At 64.9% G+C, this 12,235-nt stretch overlaps 2 long non-coding RNA genes across 3 annotated transcripts in view; one reads left to right on the forward strand and one right to left on the reverse strand.

Moving 5' to 3' along the window:
• Positions 1–327: 327 nt before the first annotated feature.
• Positions 328–4,770, forward strand: LOC140626638 (uncharacterized). 2 transcript variants are annotated; one of them, XR_012025699.1, is made up of 2 exons: positions 328–2,850; positions 2,971–4,770. It is a non-coding gene; the product is annotated as an uncharacterized lncRNA (long non-coding RNA). The 2 variants fall into 2 exon arrangements; XR_012025700.1 differs by having other exon boundaries at positions 328–2,349.
• LOC140626637 (uncharacterized) overlaps positions 639–12,235 on the reverse strand; it is a 28,433-nt gene continuing 16,836 nt past the window's right edge. Inside the window, exons 2-4 of the long non-coding RNA XR_012025698.1 lie at positions 3,125–3,215; positions 1,964–2,035; positions 639–1,294 (exon numbers count right to left, since the gene is read on the reverse strand). This is a non-coding gene — a long non-coding RNA (uncharacterized lncRNA). The remainder of the gene's footprint in view (positions 1,295–1,963; positions 2,036–3,124; positions 3,216–12,235) is intronic.

Consider the following 12,235-nt stretch of genomic DNA (forward strand, 5'->3'; position numbering starts at 1 on the left):
GCCCCGCCCCACCCCGCCTGACCCTGGCCCCGCCCCGCCCCATCCCCCGCCCCATCCCCCGCCTGACCCTGGCCCCGCCCAAGCCCCGCCCAAGCCCCGCCCCGCATTGGCCCCGCCCAACCTCCGCCCCCAATCCCCGCCCCGCCTGGCCCTGGCCCCGCCCCCAAGCCCCGCCCCGCCCCGCCTGGCCCCGCCCCCAAGCCCCGGCCCAATCCCCGCCTGACCCTGGCCCCGCCTTGGCCCCGCCCAACCTCCGCCCCCAAGCCCCGCCCCGCCTGGCCCTGGCCCCGCCCCAGCCCCGCCCCTCCCGCCCCTGGCCCCGCCCCAAGCCCCGTCCCGCCCGGGTCTCGGTCCCAGCCCCGCCCTCTGTTCCGTCTCCGCCCGGCTCCCCGACCCCCGACCGGACCTGACCGCGGCCCCCGGCCCCCGGCCCCAACCCGCCGCGACCCCGGACCTGCCCCGATTCCAGACCCCGGCCCTGCTCCGCCCACCTCGGTCCAGGTTCCGCCCCCAACCCCGAGTCAGCTCGGCCCCGGCCCCGGCCCCGGCCCCGGCCCCGGCCCCACCCGCCGCAACTTGGGTCCCGACTCGGCCCAGCCCCTACTCCCCACCCCCCAGCCCCCAGCCCCCACCCCACCCCCTCCCCGGCCTACGCGGTGGGGGGGAGCGGCACCTGGGCTCGGCCAAACCCCAACCCCGCCCCGCACCCCGTGCACCTGCCGGCCTTCCCGGGAGAGCAGGGTGCAGGGCCTCGGGGTGGGTCAGGTGACTGGCCTCGCGCTTAGACCCAGTCGTTTGCTCTGGGCCGCTAGGCCTGGCCGCAGCCCGGCTGGAGTGGGGCTCGAGTGGGGCTGGGCGGGACCCGGAGCTCCCAGAAACCAGGCTGCCACCCGCGGGGCAGACCCAGAGGGAGCGGGCCAGGGGAGGGCGCCGCCTGGGCGCCAGCCCCTCCTGGTTGGGGATCCCGTCAGGTTGGCTGACTCCCTGCGACCTGCTCTCTGGTCGATGACATCCACCCCGAGGGTTTTTGTGACGTTCATTGAGATCATGTACGCGAGGTTCTTGGCGCAGGATAACACAGAATGGGAGATAAGGTATGCTGGGGGTTTGTTCACGCTTTTTGAATGCTTATTAAAAGTGCTTCCTGGGCAGCCCGGGTGGCTCAGGGGTTTAGCACCACCTGCAGCCCAGGCCGGGATCCTGGAATCTCAGGATCAAGTCCCGCGTCGGGCTCCCTGCGTGGAGCTTGCTTCTCCCTCTGCCTGTGTCTCTGCCTCTCTCTCTCTCTGCATCTCTATGAATAAATAAATAAAATCTTTTTTAAAAAAAAGTGCTTCCTGAGGGGTCCTGTTGAGCCTTAGCAGCAGGACAGACATGGGGATGCTGGGAAGAGTGGGGCCTGCCCTGGAGGCAGGAGGATGGGAGAGCTGGGACCCCAGGGAGGGTGGGACCCACCCGAGAAGGCACAGCCAGGTCTGTGAAGCTAAGGCTGTCAAAGCGGGGGTTCCTGGGAAGTAAGCCCGGGCTCATCATCACCTTTACCCTCCAACCCGTACCTGGTACCTTCCCCGGGCTCCTCCAACCTCCCCCTCCCTCCACCTCCCCTCCCCATTTTGAGGCCCCAAAAAGCCAAGTGACAGAGGCCAGATCAGATCTTCCTTGGGGGCAGCCAGTGCCTGGCTCAGTCGAGGTGCTCATCCGAAGCCACACTCAGAGACGGGAGGAACTCTGAAGCAGACTGCTGATTTCACCCAGCCCCCCAGCACCTCCAGGACTGGCCCAGGAACCAGGCCGCAGGATGCCCGCTTCCTCCTGCTTAGACTAGATTCACAGCCTGATTTCTCTGGATCCACTTCACCTCAGTCTATCCACAGGTCAGACTGAGCTACATGAAAGCAGAAAGGCACGGGGAGGCTTTGGGGGAAAACCCACTCTCCTGCTTTTGGGGACAGAATGGACTCACTGCTCCTGATGCTTGAGAGACGGGAGATGTTGCCGTTCATCATCATCCCAGTAGATGCCATTTATGGGACACCTAAAAGGACAGTAAGGCCCTTTTGGACATTATTTCTAGTCTTTACAGCGTATTTTGCCAGATGGTGTCATTTAACAGGTGAGAGACTAAAGGTTGAGAGAGGTTAAGCATTTTCCCCAAGGCCACACAGCTTTTAAGTGGCCAATGTCTGATGAGCTCAGGCTTATCTGTCCCCAGAGCCCCAGATCTTCCCACGTCCCACTGTTTCTCTTCCCAAGCTTCTTCACCCTATAAATTTGGTCATTCAACACACACTGATTAGGCCAGGCCTGGTACTGGACCATGGAAATGACAGGGAGACAGAGCATGAGCAGGTAATAACCACCCCCCAGGCCGGGCGTTATGAGAGGGGACACTAAGGCTGCTGGGAACACCCTTTGGCTTGGGGCTGGGCGGGAGCTGGGGCAGGCAGGTGTAGGCCGAGGCCTGGGAGAACCAGATTCTTCCAAGCGCCCCTCCCCAGACAGGGAGTTCAGGGGCTGCCAGCAGGGGGAGCCCGGAGCCCAGGCCTGAGTCCAGCTCAAGGCTTACGTAAATGAGAATGCTGGTGGGGGGTGCGGGGAGGGGGGGGCACAGCCCAGGCTCCAGGACGTCACACGACAGACACAGAGGAGCTTACGCGGAGAGACGTCACTCACACGTCCCAACAGAGACCCACAGGCACACGCACAGCACACGCACACGCTGCGGAGGGGGCTCATAGCCCGCGGACTAGAGAGTGCTCCTGTGTCCTCCCAGCTGGCCCATGAGAAGCCACACAGGCTTGCCCAGCACCGTGGGCTGATGCTTGTGGAGGAGCGAGCAGAGACAGGAAGGTGGCCTGAGGCAGGGGGCGGGAGCCTGGGGGTTGCAGAGGGACACGGGTGGGAGGTCCAGGAGTGGCCATGGGGTGCTGTCATCACTGTGCCATCACCGGCTGCCCACTCGCCCCCTAGGTGCCACCAGGGCTGGGCATACGTCAGGGACCAGGCCTCTGTTCCCCGGGCTGATATAATCCCCCCAAGAGGACAGACGTGCAGGACGCCGCGACGGCAGCGAGGGGTCCTGAGTGTCGTTGAAGATAACCAAGACCGACGCTCTGCAACTCACCATCTGATGGAGGTGTCACACGTGACGGTCACGATTGTGATGACACGGTTCTGCGAGGGGCACCAGGACGGGACCGTTAACGTGTTCTCACCTGTGTCAGGTGTGTATTTTAGTCTCATTTAAGCCTGGCCAGCACCTGGTGTGGTTCATGCTATTGCTTTCCCCAGGAAGAAACTGAGGTGGGCCGAAGCTTCGGAGCATGTCCAAGGTACACGGATTGGATCCCAACTCGGATCTGAGCCTGTGATCGGCTGGGCCTGGAGGAGCCTGTGCTCCTGCCCTGCTACGTGGCTTCTTGAAGGCAAAGGGGACCCAGCACGCCCCGGCGTGGACCCCGCGATGGACACAGGCCTTGAAGAGGGTGACAGACACATCAGACATGGCGCACGTGCCCCCCCCCGACATCGGACACAGAAGTGCCATCCCGTGCTCACACACACGCACACGCAGTACTCAGAGCTCTCCCCCTTGAATGTGTATAAATCCCAGCTCGGTGGAGCTGAGGGTCACGTAGAAGAACGTCCTGTGATCCTGCGTGTTTGTAAGGCCTTGACCCACACCGCTCGATGAGCCGTAGTTTCCCACCCTCCCCAACGGGAGCATCCTCTCTGCTGACCTGGGGAGAGGCTCAGGCCAAGAGGCAGGACAGAGGCAGAGCCAACACCTGCAGGGCAACACACATCCCTGGTCCCTACGGGCGCCCTCGCCTTCTCGTAGAGCCGCAGAGCTGCCTCCCGCACCCACACACAGGCGGGCCAGACTCCCTCCCTCCATCCTCGCCAGCAGGCACTGCACCCTTGTGCTGGACTCGGGGTGTGTGTGTGTGTGTGTGCGCGTGTCTGCTTCCCGGGCCCTCCTCTGGTCCTGGCCGAGCCCACACTCCTTCCCCACTTCTCAAACCCTCTTCGGACAGCTGTTGGAGAACAGAGGAGCCCCCACGCCGCTGCTGGCCTCAGCAGGACCTGGCCCTAACTCCCAGGGAGGCCCTGCCATTTCTACGTGCCCAGGATTGGCGCCAGCTGCCACCCACTCCGGAATGCCAAGGACAGATCCCTCTGAGCTGGAATCCCCTGACCCTCCCTCCCTGACAAGTCCCTGGCTCCCCAGTCCCAGAGTGCTGGGGGCCTGGGCACCACCCCAGAGCCCCTCCTGTCCCTCCCCTGCTCTCACAGCCAGCTGAGGGCACGGACACCCATGCAGAGGGTAGCCCAGAGCCGAGGCAGCCCCCACAAGGACAGACGCGGGCGGTGGTTTGCTAAACAGAGGTTTGTGGGCTGCGTCGTATAGATGAGCCTCAGGGGACAGGAGGTGGTTAGGGCCAGGTGGCTGCCTCTGAGTCACGGAGCTTGAGCAAGGGCCAGATTGGAAGAACGGGTCATTGGCGAGTTTGTGCGCAGCCAGCCCTGAGCGGGGCCAGGAGGAGGCACCCCTTGTTGCTGACACTTCCTGTGCACCTGCTTTCTGTGGGCTCCACGCTAAACACGGCGCACTCGCTCAGTCCCCACAGCAAGCACCCCGTGGGCCGAGTGCTCCCGAGACCTGTTTTGCAGATGGGAGAGGAGGCCCGAGGAGTTACGTAAGTGACCCGAGGTCACCTGGCTAAGGGGCAGCACCGAGATTCAAATGCAGCCTGTTTGACTCTGGAACATTCTTCTTCTTCCTGCTTCCCGAACCTGCACGTACATATTCACACGCACACGTGCATGAGCGCACGCACACGCACACGCACATGCACCTGGTGCTTCTACAACCCTTTTGAAAGAACTTTCCCACCAGCGTCATCTCCAGCGAGCTCCTGGCACATAGTGGGTGCTCAGTAAATATGTGTTGGATGAATGGGTGAGGACCAGGAAGAGGGGAATAGCAGGAGAGTCGGGGGGGGGGGGCGGCCCCAGGGGTCTCCCACGCAGAGCCCTCCCAAGCTGGAATGGTATTGCAGGCTCCCTTCGGACTCTGGGTCCCAGCCTCGTAGAGCACCCCAGGGGCGGGGTGTGGGCGAGAGGACGGAACCAGGGCTCATGGGGCTCCCTGAGGTGAAAGGGGGTCTTAACTTCTCCCTGCCGTCACGGGATGGGGGTCACGAGGGGAGGTCTGGGGACACACAGCCACGGAGCCACGAGAGCCAGCCTGGCTTCTGCTTGTCCCCGTTCCCAGCCCGGGTGCCCCATGCTCTTCCAGGGCACCCCCACCCCCCGCCCTGACCGCCCCCGGCTCCTCCACCGGGCACACCTGGGCGCTCGGGGAACCTGGCACCCCCCCGCCAGCCTGGCCCCAGAGCAGACAATTCTTCTTTTCCCTAGTCCAACTGAAACAAGGGTGGCATCTTTCCAAAGGCTCTCTATTGGGAAAACAAACCCAGAAATAAAAACTCCAAAAACAAAGAAGCAGATGGGCCCGCGGGGGCGAAGGCGTGGGCCATGGGAGCGCGGGGCCCAGTCCTGCTGCTGACATGACCCTCCCCTGGCTCCTGGCACCCTGTCCTCAGCTCTTGGGCGGACTTTCCCACCAGGCCTTGCCATCCCACAGCGGCGAGCCCTCCGCGGCTCTGCCCCACGCCTAGCGCGGTGCCCGCGGTGCCCGCGAGGAGGGGAAGCTTCGTGGACGCCTGCCTAGTGCTTGAGCAAAGGAGGGAGCACAGGGGAGAGCGAGGGAGAGGGAAGCCAGGTGCTTCCTCTTGGGTGGCCCCATCACCTCCACGGAGGGCACTGTTCCCGCCTCTGGCGTTCGTCTTGCCCGGGGCCCAGGCATCCACCGGTGGACAGAAAGCTTCCCCTCCCGTTTCGGAGCCCGAACCTTCCATCCCTCAGGAGACCACCCAGGCTGGCTTCCCGGGCCATGGGGGGAGGGCCGAGGGCTGTCCTCCTCCGGGAAGGGAAGGGCGCGGAGATCGGACTTGGCCGTCCCGAGGCCTGGGCACGGAACAGCAGGGGCGCCAGCGCTGAGCGCGTGGCTTCTCAACGCCACCCCGGGAACCGAGCTCAGACAAGCGACAACTTTGCCGGGTGAGCGGCACATCTGGATTCCTTCTCCAGGCCCTCGGACCGCACTGCCCCGCGGCCTCTGCCCAGGACGGGCCGTCCTCCCACGAGGGAACTGGTGTCCGGGGGAGCGGCGAGGCTGCGGGGCCAGCCGGCTCCAGGGCCGGGGGACGGGGCGGGGTGGGGACGGCCCGCTCCGGGGGCCACTCGGGCACTGGGCATCGGTGCCGAGGATGCCAGGTGTCCCACAGCGAACAGTGTCTTCCCTCCCCAACAACTACCTCTCCTCCGGACCCCGATTATAGTCAACGTTGCACCAACGGCCGCCCCATCCTCCCTCCCTCCCCGTGACAGACCACCCGTTACCAAATCCTGAAATTCCACCTCCCGAAGATCTTTCCCGTCTGCCCTTTCTCCCCATCGTGTGGCCGCCGTCTTGTGGCCGACCCCCACCACCTCTCGCCTAAATTATTGCCAGAACCGCCTCCCTGTCTCTCCCTTCCGTGGGACACCCCGGCCCGTGTGCCCACGCCTGCCATCACGCGAGCCTTCCTAGAGCATCCCGGCTCCTCTGTGCAGGTGGTTAGTACCGCCGGAGCCCCGTAGGAAACACCCGTGGTCGGGACGGCGCCTGCGCAGTAGCTCCCACTCCCCACACCCAGGGCGGGCTCCCAGGCCACGTCTTTGCCCACTGGGTGCTCCAGGCCTCTGTGCCTGTGCCCACACGGCTGCCTCTACGTGGCACGTGCTCTGCCTGGTCCTTGGAGCCACACCCTGCGTGTCTGCCAAGGCCCAGCTAGAAGCCACCTCCTCCCTAAGGCCTCCTGATTCTTCGGGCTGAGAAGCCCTTCTCCCTCCTCTGAGTCCCCATCGCCCTGTAAACCGCTGGGGTGCAGCCAGCAGCCAGCGGCATCTGGCCCCAGGCGGCACCGTCCCTTCCCCTTAATCTAGCAGGACTCCCCTCACCCCGCACTGCAGCCTGGGGGCTCCCGCACGTGCCACCCCAGAGACAGAAACCCAGAGGGGAGCCCTCCCTGCATCCTAACGGCGCAGTTTTCCACGTGCCGGTTCTGCAACCAGCCTGCCTGGGTTTGAGTTCCAGTTCCCCCAGTCGGGTAAGCTCAGGAGCACGGTGCCTCAGTTTCCCTGTCTAGAAAGGGACCCACTTGAGTAACGCCCTAACATGGTGCCTCCATAAGTGATGAGCTGGACATCCTGGGGACAGTCGGGCTCCGTGGCTCTCAACCCCACCTGTGCATCGAATGCTCTGGGGAGCTTTCAGAGGACACGGGTGCCCAGGCCCCACCACGGTCCCGTCACAACACGATCACTGGGATGAGGTGCAGACATGAGGAGTCACACAGGCCCTCGCTGTAGGGATGGGAATCCAAGCACTACTCAAGCCCACAGCTCTTGGTGGCAGAGCCGGTCCCATATGGCAAACCCCCACCCTCACTCCATTCAGCCCCTGGCCTGCCTCAGCTCCTGCCCCTTTGGAGTGCGGGAATGCCCAGGTGGGAGACGGGGCCCAGGCCCACCCAATCCCACTTGGCAGAAGAAGAGGTCAGGAAGCGAGGGCGCTGGAGCAAATGAGGAGTCGTCCCCAAGGGCTAGGGGCTGGCCTTGGGAGCAAACCAGGGTAACCAAGGGGAGTGAGACTTGGAAGGAGGACCATGTGGGTGGGGGCCTTGTTGGCCTCAACTGCAATCGTCTCTGCAGGACTTTGCTGGGCATCGGGCAGCCGGCGCTCAGCAAATGCTGGTAGGACTTGGGAATGGCACGGAGCCCCGAAAACAAGCAAGCTCTACTGACTGAGTTGGGGGGGGCACCCACATGCCCCAGGAGGCAGCACCGTGAGCACCCAGGCGGGAGCACAAGAGCAAGAGCGTCCCAGACTCGCAGAGAAACCGAGGCACAGGGGAGGCCGAGCTCCCCGAAGCCCCTAGGAGGGCTTGTGATGTGGGAACTCGTGCCAGATGTTCGCAGGGCATCCTCCCCTGCCAGGTGTCCGGAGCAGCAGCGGGGACGGGCAGGCCAGCGGAGGGGGCCTGGAGAGGGAAGCAGGAGGTAGGAAGGAGGAGGCCGGGACAGGCTGCCTCTTGATAGGGGGAGCGGGGAGGCGGGGTGCTCCGGGCCAGTGGCTGGGTCAGATCTCCGGCCAAAGCAAACCTGCCTCAGGCGGCTGCAGGGCCTCTCCCTCCCTGCCCGGATGGAATCAAAGGCAAACAGGAACCCTAGAGGGCCCAGCTGTGACCCCTGACCCCCAAACTCAGCAAGGTCCATTAACCCCATGCACCCCATCGCCCCTCACATATTTTTCCAGCCCAAAGAATCTCTGGAAACAGACTAATCTGGTATTTGGTGAACCAACGCCAGCCAAGAAATGTCAGGTTTCGGCAGCATCACCCCCAGCCCTGCCTTCTCCCCAGCCCGCCCGGCCCTCAGCCCTTTGCGAGGAAGCGGGTAGTCCATGCCCGACCCTGAGCCCTTCTCCACTTCTGAGCCAAGGGTCAAAGCCATTGCACACTCATTTCTGTGGGTCACGCTAATCAACATCAGGGCACCTGCCCCCTCAGCTCCCGCCACCCCAAGCCCCGGACTCCAGACAGGGGATTATCCCACGGGTACAAGTAACCTCCCCTGCTGCTCACCTGAGCTGAGCCGGGAGCCGAGGAGGAGGTGACCTCGACGACCTCGAGGGTCCCTCAAACAAGGAGCAAGGCCGGCGTGGGGGCGCCTCTGATCCCAGGTCCCTCAGCTGCTTGGTCCCAGCAGGACCGGCCTCAGCCAAGGGGCTCACTAGGTCAGGCCTCGCAGGGACTGCAGGCAGGACAGCCAGGAGGGCAGGACAGAGGGTGCCCGGGACGGCTGGCGCGGGCCCCCCACGCTGTCCACACCCAGACAGCGGTGCAGAGGGCAAGAAGACGTGGGACTGGACTGGACACGGAGACGGTCAGGAAAATCCTGGGTGTTCTCTCCCGTGTTTTCTGCATTCTTTATGTGATGGTGTTAACAGTAAAGGGGATAATAGAAATCATCTGCGGGGAAGACTAAGGCCAACAGAAGCGGGTGGGGGCTTAGAATCTACTCGAGGAGATTGGAAGGAACGACCAGAAAGAACACAGGGGTGCAGGCATCAAGGGAGGGATGGGGAGAAAATCCAACACTGGCCTTGTGGTCCAGTGGGGAAACTGAGGCAGCGGCGGGACTCAGACTGGCACTCTGTGGCTCTGAGCCCAGGCTTTCCACCACCAGGCCACTGCCACGTGCGGGGAGGGGGAAGAGAGGCCCGGAGAGGAATGGGGAGTGAAAGGGACCTTTGTTGGATGCCTGTTACGGCCAGGCCTTTCCAGGTTTCCCATCCTCGCTGTCATCCCAAGCCAACCTGCCCTTGGAACGAGAGAATCCCGTCCGTTCCCGAAGGCCCCGGAAGCCTGGTGGGGGGGGAGCCAAGAGGCCAGGCTGTGGAGAAGGGAGGAAGGATCTTTGAGGGAGTGGAAGACGATGGAGAGAAGCGAGGCCCCCCGGAGAGGGCAGGCCTGGGGAGGAGGACCAAGGAGCTGGGCCAAAGTGGGGAGCGGCCGAGCTGTGGGGTGGGGGCCGGAGGAGGGACAGTGGGGGCGACAGCGCCTCCCCAGCCTCTTCCTCCCCCTCCCTTTCATGATCTTGAAACAACCTTCAAGTCTGGGCTGCCGGCCCCAGGAGGCTAGTCACTTAGGAAACAGAACTGTTTCTGGGAGACCTTGACGGCCCATCTGCAGCTGAGCGGCTCCCCACCCCCTGGCGCACACGAACTTTCTCCCAGGGCCTCTCACGTAGGCCACGCGGCTCTGCCCCAGCCTGCACGCACACACGGCCCAGAGACCATGCACCTGGGACACAGTTGCTCCGTCCTCACCGGATGCCCACGCACCCCAGGGCCTCCCCTGCCGCCAGCTCCTGCGTCCGAGTTCCACGCCGCCCCTTCCCCACAGCGGGTCCCCACCGCCAGCCCCGCAGTCGGAAGGCGCACACCCCTGCACACACGCACACCTGCCTGCCGCACCTCCCCGTGCCAACCAAACACCCGATTCAGGAGCAGCCATCCTCAGCGACCTCTGCCCTTCTCCCAAAGCCAGGCCCTGGGCCTTCCACTCCTGCCTCCCAGGCTCGCTGCTCTCTGCTTGTCCCTCTTACTTCCAGGGCCTGGATCCAAAGCCACCTCTGGCTGTCTTCACAGGCCTAGTCTCCCCCTGCCCCCGCCGTGACCCCAGATCAAGGCACCAGGTGCCCACATCCCACTGATGTCCCAAAGTGTGAGGTCCACGCAGCAGCGGGGCCTGGGCGGGGGGGGGGGGGGGGGGGGGGGGCGGGGGGGGGGCGGGGAGTCGACTCCCAGGGCATCCACGCTCGCCCAGGCAAGGAGGGTGATCGGGGACATTCGGGCAAGGACGGGCCCCAGGGTGACCTGTCCAGCCTTCCTCACATCTGGGCCCCAAATGTGTGAGCGGCATCACCCCCAGGGCCGCCCGCTGGCCCCAGTGCCAGGTACGGCTGGAGCCCCCACCGGGCCGGGTGGGCAGAGGGAGGGCACAGTGCTTTCCGGTATGGGCCTGGCCACGGGGACCGGAGCCAGGGCCTTGGAAGGACGGGGCAGCCCCGGGCGGTGCCAGCGGCAGTGCGGGGCGGGTGGGAAGGACCGGCTGCCTTTCTCTCCCAGCACACCTTGCGCCCTGGAGCAGAGAAGGGATTCCAAGCCTGGAACCAGGGAGCAGGAGCCTCCTAAGCCTCCAGTGACCCTCTCCCCCCCGTCCCCCCAGTCCAGAGCGAGGCTGCCCTCGGGCCGCCCCACTGCCCAGCGGCCCAGCCGTCTGCGGGCGGCTCTTCCAGGGACTCCTCCCTGGGCCAGCCCTGCGAGGGGCTGACCGTGGGCCCTCTTGTGGGGCATCAGCTACTGTTCCCCCCACCCCACCCCCGTCCACACGGGGCTGGAACTGGGGTCTGCTCCTCCCTGTGGCTGCCCCCCAGCCTGCTCCCCCCCAGGCTCAAAGTCAAGGCCAGAGGAAGGGCCCAAGGACAGAAGGTGTCTGCCCCATGCTACCCATCCTTCCAGGAGGAGGAGGAGGGCGGAAGCGGGATGTGACCTTCCGGATCCCTGTCATGGAAAATCCCAGGCGCAGGCCCGGAGGGGGCCAGTTATTTGGGGAATTCAGGCATGGGCCCTGCGCCCTGAGAGTGGATTTGCTGAAGAGCTCGATAATCCCTCTGCGGGGAGTTCCCAGTGGGGCCCAGAGGACCCAGCCCCGCGGGCACCTCGCCCCTCCCTCTGCATCTTTGGGGTCAGGGTTCTCGGACCTGCCCCCCCCCCCCGCCGCTGGCTGCCCTCCACCCCATCCCTGAGCCCAGAGAAATGGGGACACTCCAGGCAGATCCTGCCCCCCGCTGCTCCCAGATGCCAGGGGCAGTTTTTCTTCCTATCTGCCCCCTCTGGCCTCCCCTTCCCCTCTTTGCCCCTCATTCTTTGGCTCCTTTATTAGATGTACGGCAACCCCCCCCCAGCTGGTCCTGATCCAGCTCCTCTCTACCCCTGTTTCCAGCTGCTACAGGGTTACAGACACCCCTTCCAGCCACCAGGCCCCGTCCCCACTCCCAGGGACTTCCCGCCGCTCCCCTGCCGCCGCGGACTCGGTCTAACCTCCGGCCTCCGCGCTGCAGACCGGCCTTCCCTGCCCCAGCGTGAGAAGGACCGAGGCCGCTCTGGTTCCGGGCTCTGGCCTCTGCCTCCGAGGAACTCTGTATTGTCCCCGCTTTGGCTTCCTCCCTCCCACCTGCCAACCCCAGGACGAGATCCGGCCCAGGACTTCTCAACGGGGAGTAGGGGGCGGCAGGTGCCCTTGGTAATGAGGGGTGAACAGGACCCCGCGCCGCTGCCGTGGATGTGCGTCCGTCCGCGGGCTGGCCCCAGGGTGGCCCCCCTGCCTCCCTGGCCCCCCGGCCTGCCCCCCGCCCCCCACAGTCACAATTCTCAGACTCAGGGAGGGCTTCCCGGGGAGGGCTTGCCCAGACCCCGTCCCCTCCGCGTGCAGGCATTGTGCTGCCTCTTGAGCCCAGGACCCTTCCCAGGTGCCTCAGAGGCAGTGGCCCTGGGTTCCCA

This window comes from Canis lupus, chromosome 38 (genome assembly GCF_048164855.1).
Source record: "Canis lupus baileyi chromosome 38, mCanLup2.hap1, whole genome shotgun sequence".
Lineage (NCBI taxonomy): Eukaryota > Metazoa > Chordata > Mammalia > Carnivora > Canidae > Canis > Canis lupus.